This window comes from Balaenoptera borealis, assembly GCF_965194805.1.
Source record: "Balaenoptera borealis genome assembly, chromosome: X".
NCBI classification, from domain to species: Eukaryota; Metazoa; Chordata; class Mammalia; order Artiodactyla; family Balaenopteridae; genus Balaenoptera; species Balaenoptera borealis.
The window spans coordinates 57473219-57481874 of record NC_138881.1 but is presented as its reverse complement, the minus strand read 5'-3'; the positions used below and the strand labels follow the sequence as shown (position 1 = coordinate 57481874).

At 38.9% G+C, this 8656-nt stretch overlaps 1 pseudogene across 1 annotated transcript; it reads left to right on the top strand.

Annotated features, from left to right (window-relative positions):
• The first annotated feature begins 7750 nt into the window (after positions 1-7750).
• LOC309620410 (ribosomal protein eL22-like 1 pseudogene) lies at positions 7751-8274 on the top strand (annotated as a pseudogene). The gene has a single exon. The product of its transcript is annotated as a ribosomal protein eL22-like 1 pseudogene (transcript).
• The last annotated feature ends 382 nt before the right edge of the window (positions 8275-8656 follow it).

The following is an 8656-nucleotide window of genomic DNA, read 5'->3' as shown; positions in this document are numbered from 1 at the left end:
AAAACAGCAAAGTTTGCTTGTTTTCTCATTTAATTATCAAGTGGAATTTTCTTCTAGTCTATACTTTGCTAAGGGTGTGGTCTTTTGGGAGTACTCATTTTTGTGTGTGATGATCTTAATTCCTACTCGTCCTTCTTACAAAGGCCCAAGGCCTTGTCTACTGCAAGAAGACATAATCAGAGCATCATAATCAAAGATCTTAACATTAAAGGCAAAACAATAGAGCTTTTAGGGGAAAAAAATAGAGAATATCTTCATGACCTTAAGATAAGCAAAGATATTTTTTAAATTGTAGTTGATTTACAATATTGTGTTAGTTTCAGGTGTACAGCAAAGTTATTCAGTTATATATATTTTCCAGTTAGGAAAATATAGGTTATTATTTTCCAATATAAGTTATTATAAGATATTGAATATAATTCCCTGTGCAATACAGTAAATCCTTGTTGCTTATCGATTTTATGTATAGTAGTTTGTATCTACTAATCCCATACTCCTAATTTATTCCTCACCCTCTCCCTTTCCCCTTTGGTAGCCACAAATTTGTTTTCTATGTCTGTGAGTCTGTTTCTGTTTTATATATAGATTCATTTGTATTATTTTTTAGTTTCCACATATAAGTGATATCACATAATATTTGTTTTTGTCTGTCTGACTTACTTCACCAAGTATAATATTCTCTAGTTCCATAGTTCCATCCATGTTGCTGAACACGGCAATATTTCTTTATTTTTTATGGCTGAGTAATATTCCATTTTGTGTGTGTGTGTGTGTGTGTGTGTGTGTGTGTGTGTGTGTGTATATATATATATATGTGTATATATATATATATATATATATATATATATATATATATATATATATATACCACATCTTCTGAAGTCAATTGTCTGTTGATGAACACTTGGATTGTTTCCATGTCTAAATAGTGCTGCTATGAAATTGGGTTGTGTGTATCTTTTTGAATTATAGTTTTCATTTTTTCCAGATATATACACATGAGTGGGATTGCTGGATCATATGGTAGTTCTATTTCAGGTTTTAAAGGAACATCCATACAGTTTTCCATAGTGGCTGCACCAATTTACATTTCCACTAACAATGTCGGAGGGTTTCCTTTTCTCCCCACTCTTTCCAGTGTTTATTATTTGTAGACTTTTTGATGATAGTCATTATGACCAGTGTGAGGTAATACCTCACTGTGGTTTTGATTTGCATTTCTCTAATAATTAGCGATGTTGAGCATCTTTTTATGTGCTTGTTGGTCATCTGTATGTCTTCTTTGGAAAAATGTCTATTTACGTCTTCTGACTATTTTTTGATTGGATTTTTTTTTATATCAAGTTTTGTGAGTTGTTTACATATTTTGGATATTAACCCCTTGTCAGTCACATCATTTGCAAATATTTTCTCCCATTCTGTAGATTGTCTTTTTGTTTTGTTGATGGCTTCCTTTGCCGTAAGATAAGCAAAGATTTTTATGATCAGGACATGAGTGCTAATCAAATAGGAAAATATTGTTACATTGGATTGTATTAAAATTAAGAAGATCTGTTTATCAAAAGATACCACTAACAAGTCTAACAAGTGAAAAGACAAGTCACAGAGTATGTAAACATATTTGTATTACATATATCCAACAAAAATTTGTATCCAGAATATACATAATCACACTATGGAATACTATACAGTAACGAGAATAAATGAATTATTGCTACACATTATAACATGGATATATGAATCTCACAAACACAATATTGGGTGAAAGATACCAGACATGAAAGATTACATACAATATAATTCCGTTCTATAAAGTTCCAAAACAGATAAAATCAATCTATGATGTTAGAAGTTACCTTTATTAGAGTTACCTTTGAGAGATAGTGACCAGGAACAGGATATAAAGTAGAGGAGGGGTTCTGTTCTATTTTTTGACCTGGGTGCTGGTTACAGGGTGTGATCACTTTAAGAAAATTCATCAAGTCATACATTTAAGATATATGTACTTTTCTGTTTATGATATACTTTAAAAATTTAGTTTAAAACTTGGATTGGCAAATAGAAAAATGAGTGTGCTCCAGGTTTGGATCTGGAAAAATAATTTGTGGTTTTCTATTTTGTTGATGTTTTACTTTAAAATTGGTTTATTGGATAATAGCTTAAAATATAGTAATATTAAAAGTAAATCCAAAAGACAAAACAGCAAAGGGCCTTTTTTATGGTAAACGTGATGTTTGATGGTATACCTCTCCTCTACCCCAAAAAATAAAAGGTCCAAAATAAACAAACTCAAATCCCTTCAGCGTCTACTTGGTTAGTAATCCATACCTGCCTCCAGGGCATTCATAAAGCAGCATCAGCCCAGGGCTCTTCTTTTAAGCTTGGCTCTTTGTTTTGGCTCTTGGGGATTTAGCTTGATTCCTTTTGAGCTCGGTAATGTATTTAAAAGGATATTTGTTATCTTTTATCCAGTATTTTTAAGTGTTTTGTAGGAGAAAGTTATTGTCAGGATATCGCACATACAACGTTGCCAGAAATGGAAGGTGTAGTCCCATTTCTATATTCTGATAACTCCCAAATTCCTGTCTCCTCCCCTGACCTCACCCTTCATATCTAAGAAATATCTCATATACCTGTTTCACATCTTCACTTGGATGTCTAATAGGCATCTCAAACATATTCAAAATAGAACTTTTGATTTTCCCCTCAAACCAGTTCCTCCCTTAGTCTTCCCCACCTCAGTGAATTGTAGCACTATATAAACATATACTGAAGCCAGAAATTTGGATGTAATCCTAGGTGTTACATCCAAAAGAAAAATCCTCCTTTTCCCTCACCCCCTACATCAGCACATCCTGTCAAATCCACTCCAAATAATATACTTAATTCCTTCACTCCTTTTTATCTCCACTGTAATCCATTTCCCAGATCCCATCATCTCTTTCACAGGCTACTTCCATAGCCTCCTTATTTGTTTACCTGCTTCCACTCTTGAATCTTTCTGCACAAAAGTGGACTGACTGTATCAATCCCCGTCTTAAAATCTGCCCATACTCCTAGAATGAAATCCTAGCTAACTCCTTATCACAGCCTTCAATGCCCTTGACCATTGATCCAAAACTCAAGGAGGACTGGTTAACTGGACAGCACATAACCCTTCTATAAATGGGGCATCTGCTACTCACTTCCAACAGATTGTCACCTTGTCAAATGAGGATCCACAATTATCAGTTCTTTTGATATTTTTTCCAAGAGAGCTAGAAATCTAGGTCTAGATATGAGATCTTCTGATTTTTAATTATTGGCAGTTAAAGATAAAACGAAAATGAAACAAACAGAAGTAAGAGAAAACATTGTGCAGGCCAAATCAAACACCTCTGCCAGCTACTAATTTGCAGCTAACCTTGGCCCTAGATGATCTGCCCTGCTTGACTCTCCAAATGGTCCTTTTTCTGACTCTGCCCCAGGCTTACTAGCTATAACAGACACTGTCAAAATCTTCTCATATCACTTAGATCTGTCATTTCAGTGCATTCTCACTTTCCAACAGCCAGTGTCTGCATCTTTGAGCCTGGCTGCTTTTCTGGAGATTTGGAAGGTCACTCTGCTCATGGAGAACAGCCATTGACCAATGACTTCAACTCTCTTACTCCCTGAGTTGGGTAATTTTGAGACGTGTGTTTTGCCCCATTTCCAAGAGTTTTCCTGAGGTATTAGGACTGCTACCCACTATGTAGCTGGCTTATTAACATACTCTTTACTGGCTGCCTTTACTGGCTACCCTTTATTGGCTGTGTTTCTTTCCCTGTGTCATTTTCTCATTGACTACTGGTATTCCCCTCATCTCCCAATAAACTACTTGCACTCAAATTCTTGTCTCAGGGTCTGCTTCTGGAAGAACTAAAACTGAGATAATAGCCTTTTTTCATTTTCTCCAATGAGTCAAGCTTGTTCCTGCTGCAAGTCCTTTGCCTTTGCTGTTTCCTCTGCTTATATGCTCTTTCCTCAGATGTTTGCACTGTTCATCCTCCTCTTTGTTCCTATCTTGGTTCAAAAGTAACCTCTGCAGATAGGCCATTCAAGACTACCCAAACCATAATAGTTCCTCTGTCCCTTTCACTGTCAGTTTTATTTTCTCTGTGACCTTTTCACTGCCTGAAGTTATCTTGTTAATTTACTTGTTCACGTGTTTACTGTCTATTTACCTTCAGTATTAGCTCCATGAGAGCAAGAATCTTGTCTGACTTGTTTGCTGCCCTATCATGGGTGCAGGGCACTAATTAAATGAACAAATTATTATTTCCACAATTCTTGGAGCTGGAGTTCACTTCCCCTAGTACCCTTGATTCTCTATTCTTAACCTGACCCCCAGGATGCCACAAAGCCAGTGCACGTGGGCAAAGGGCAAACTTCCTAACTGGTAGGTAACACAGATCTCTCAGATTTGTGTCTTTAGAAGTCCCCATGAGGGACTTCCCTGGTGGCGCAGTGGTTAAGAATCTGCCTGCCAATGCAGGGGACATGGGCTCGAGCCCTGGTCCGGGAAGATCCCACATGCCACGGAGCAAATAAGCCCATGGGCCACAACTACTGAGCCTGCACTCTAGAGCCCGCATGCTGCAACTATAGAGCCCACATGCCACAACTACAGAGCCCGTGTGCCCTAGAGCCCATGCTCTGCAACAAGAGAAGCCACCGCAATGAGAAGCCCACACACCACAACGAAGAGTGGCCCCCACTCACCACAACTAGAGAAAGCCTGCCCACAGCAACGAAGACCCAATGCAGCCAAAAATAAATTAAAAAATAATTTTAAAAAAATTAAAAAAAAGAAGTCCCCATGAGTATATTCCAGTTATGAATCCTTTTCCTCTAAGTCTTAATAATATCTTTGATTTTTTAAACTTATTTTTGTTAAAAATCCCACTTTGTTTTCTGCTCTCACTCTTCACATTGGTATATTGACAGTTGAGGCTTGGAAGCGCCATTCCCAATTTCCTTCCCAGTCATTTTCTCCTGCAAATCACTGAGTGTCTCTCTCACTATTATTCTTCTGTCGCTGACATGCCCGCTGTTGTCTATAGTATCTGGTGTTACAGTCTGATATGGGCATGTTTTTCACCCCCCCCCCCATTTCCAGTTAAAGTCATCCTGATCAGATCGGCAAGTCTCCAGGCAACCACATTCTTCCTTAGTGAGATGCACTTGATCCTTAGCCAAAAGCCTACCATTCCAGTGTGTTAAGCCATCATCCAAAAAAAAAAAAAAAAAACAAAAACAAATCTGCACAGCTCTAACCCTTCCCTGCATCATCAGCTGTGCTGGCTGCCGCCACCCCCACACCTAGCCTCAAGGGACCTCTGACCTCCCAAGCTAGCCCTGCAGCAGCTGAGATGTAGACAAATCCCATTTCTCTTGGTTCAGATGAAACAATATTGGAACTTCTCAAAAGGAAATTTGCTAGGAAACAAAGTGAAAAACAAACCAGAGAGAGAGAGAGGGAGAGGGGGAGAAAGAAGACAAAAGCTTAGGAAAAGATGCATTATAGAGTCCCGATTCCTTATCCTGAGATAACTATACTCTGACTTCAGATTGGTTTGGCTGGCACAACTAACAGGGCACACAGGATATGAGAATATAATCCTTCAACCTTTTCACAAAGGGGTGATGGGGATAGGGTGGGGGAGGGGCTTGCAGGAAAGCAGAAAGAGTCTTTGTGTATCTGGACTGTTTCATTCCATGGAAATGGTACCCAAGAATGTGGATGGGCTATTTCATCAGCTCTGGAGGGGCAGGAAACCCCATCTACCATCCCCTGTTACACTGGAAGCTGCCTGCAACCTTGCTGAACTTGTTTATTAGTTCTGATAGTTTTTTAGTGGATTCTTTAGGATTTTCTACATATAAGATCATGTCATCTGAAATAGAGGTATTTTTACTTCTTCCTTTCCAATCTGCACGTCTTTTATTCCGTTTTCTTGCCTAATTGCCCTAGAACTTCAGTACAATGTTTAATAGAATTGGCAAGAGTGGACATCTGTGTCTTATTCTTGGTCTTAACAGGAAGCTTCCAGTCTTTCACCATTAAGCATGATGCTAGCTGTGGGTTTCACGTAGATGCCGTCTCACTAACTCTTTCAGGGACCCATGCCTTATTTTAAAGCTCTGCTATACTTTTTGCATTTTCTTTCCTTGTTTTAATTTTAACCTCCTTTACTCTTTGTACATTTTCTCTCAGAAAAAGTCAAACTTGTCTCTGCAGTGCAGAAATCAAGCATGGAAAAGCTTGATTTTCTTTCATTCATCTGTTCAGCAAGCATTTATTAAATGTTTACTCTATGCCAACACTGTCCTAGGTTATTGCAGATACAACACTGAATAAAATAAAGTCGCTATCCTCGTGGAGTTCATGTTCTAGTGATGAACTTAGACAGTAAATAAATAGTGAAGATAAATATAAAGAAAGGTAAATTCAGAGAAGGAAGAAAGTTAGGCTCTGTGGGAGGGAGGGCCTCAGGAACTACTTTATAGTGAGAGGTTAGGGAAAGCCCCTCTGGAAAAGTGACATTTTGGCTGATAGCTGAATGATAAGAAGGAGCAAGCCATCGGAAGAGCTTGGAGAAGAATGTTCTAGAAGAAGGAAAAAGTGCAAAGGCCTTGAGGTAGGAATAAACCTGCTGAGTGAGGGAGAAGGGCAACTAGGAAGGCAGCCCAATGTGGCTGGAGCAGAGGGAGGGAGGAGGAGAGTGGGAGGTGATGAGGACAGATAAGTCATCAGGCAAGGATGTTGGAGTTTACTGAGTGTGATGGGAAGGTGTTAAACCGGGGGTACTGTAATCTGATTTAAGTCAGTAAAATTCCATCTGGCTGACATATCTATACATATCTTGGATATCAGCCTTTGTGAAGCACAGGGTTCACTGGAGTTGGTTCAGAAAGTCAGGGTAGTTGGAGAGCCCCTGTTAACCTCTGAAGCTTCTCCTCACACAGCAGCAGAAGGATTCTTCTAAAATATAAGTTAGATCATGTTTCTCCTTGCCTTAAAACTCTCCCACTGCTCCCTATTTCTTTGAAAGTAAATACCCTCTCAATGATCTTCCAGTTCCTACAATATCTGCCCCTCCCCATGTCTCTCTGCCGTCCTTGCCATCACTCTCATCCCCACTTACACTCCTCCAGCCATACCAACTCCCTTGGCTAGTCCTCAAACTAGCCAAGCATGCACCCACCACAGGGCCTTTGTACTTACTGGTTGTTCCCTTTGTCTGGAATGCTTTCTTGCAAACATCTGCTCAAATACCGCCTTGTCAGAGAGGCCTTCCCTGACTGATGCTATTTCCTCTCTGACCTCATCTACCACTCTCACACGTTTGCTCACTGCATTCCAGCCACATTGGCCTACTTGCTGTTGTCCCATGAGCTTAGCAAGCATACTCTCACCTGAGGGCTTTTGTTACCACCTCTTCTGCTCCAAGCATGATGGCATTCATTTAAGTAAAATACCAGTGCGACAGAAACCAGGGGTCAGTGAAAAGGAAACATGTGAACAAGAAGGTGGCAGGCTGAGCCTGGAGTGATTATCTGAGTCAACTAGTATATGATGGCTACAGAAACTTTTGTGGTTTCTTTTGTCTATTGTGAAATTTTTATTTTTATGATCATAAAAGCAGTAGATATTCATAATAGAGAGTTTGGAAAATAAGAAATGTAACAGTCTGGCAGTTTCTCAAAAAGTTAAACATAGAGCTACTATAAAACTCAACAGCTCTCGGATCGCGCGGCCGGCGTGCAAAATGGCGCTGAAGAAAGACAAGAAGCCTAAGAAGTCAACCTGGAAGTTTCATTTGGACCTTGCTCATCCAGTAGAAGATGGAATTTTTGATTCTGGAAAATTTGAACAGTTTCTACGGGAGAAGGTTAAAGTGAATGGAAAAACTGGAAATCTTGGGAATGTCATTCACATTGAACGCTTCAAGAATAAAACCACAGTTGTTTCTGAGAAACAGTTCTCTAAAAGGTATTTGAAATACCTTACCAAGAAATACCTTAAAAAGAACAATCTTCGTGATTGGCTTCGTGTGGTTGCATCTGACAAGGAGACTTATGAACTTCGTTACTTCCAGATTAGTCAAGATGAAGATGGATCCGAGTCTGAGGACTAGATGAAGCCATCCCTTTCAGGGCTTTGCTTGCTAATAAAACAAATGAAGTATACAAGAGAAACATCTTGAAATGGACCTTTAGTTTATCAGTGAATAAAAAACATTACTCAGTATGTTAAGCATTCATCTCTTTGATTTAAATGTATGCTGTTTATAGTGCTGGCTTTCCTTTAATACTTTTTAAAAAAAATTTTTATTGGAGTGTGGTTGATTTGCAATGTTGCGTTAGTTTCGGGTGTACAGCAAGGTGAGTCAGTTACACACATGCAGTCCTTTTTTTTTTAAGATTCTTTTCCCATATAGGCCATTACGGAGTATTGAGTAGAGTTCCCTGTGCTGTACAGCAGGTTCTTATCAGTTACCTATTTTATGTATGGTAGTATGTACATGTCAGTCCCAATCTCCCAATTTATCCCCCCCGCCCTTATCCTCTGGTAACCATAAGTTTGTTTTCTACATCTGTTGCTCTACTTCCGTTTTGTAAATAAGTTCAT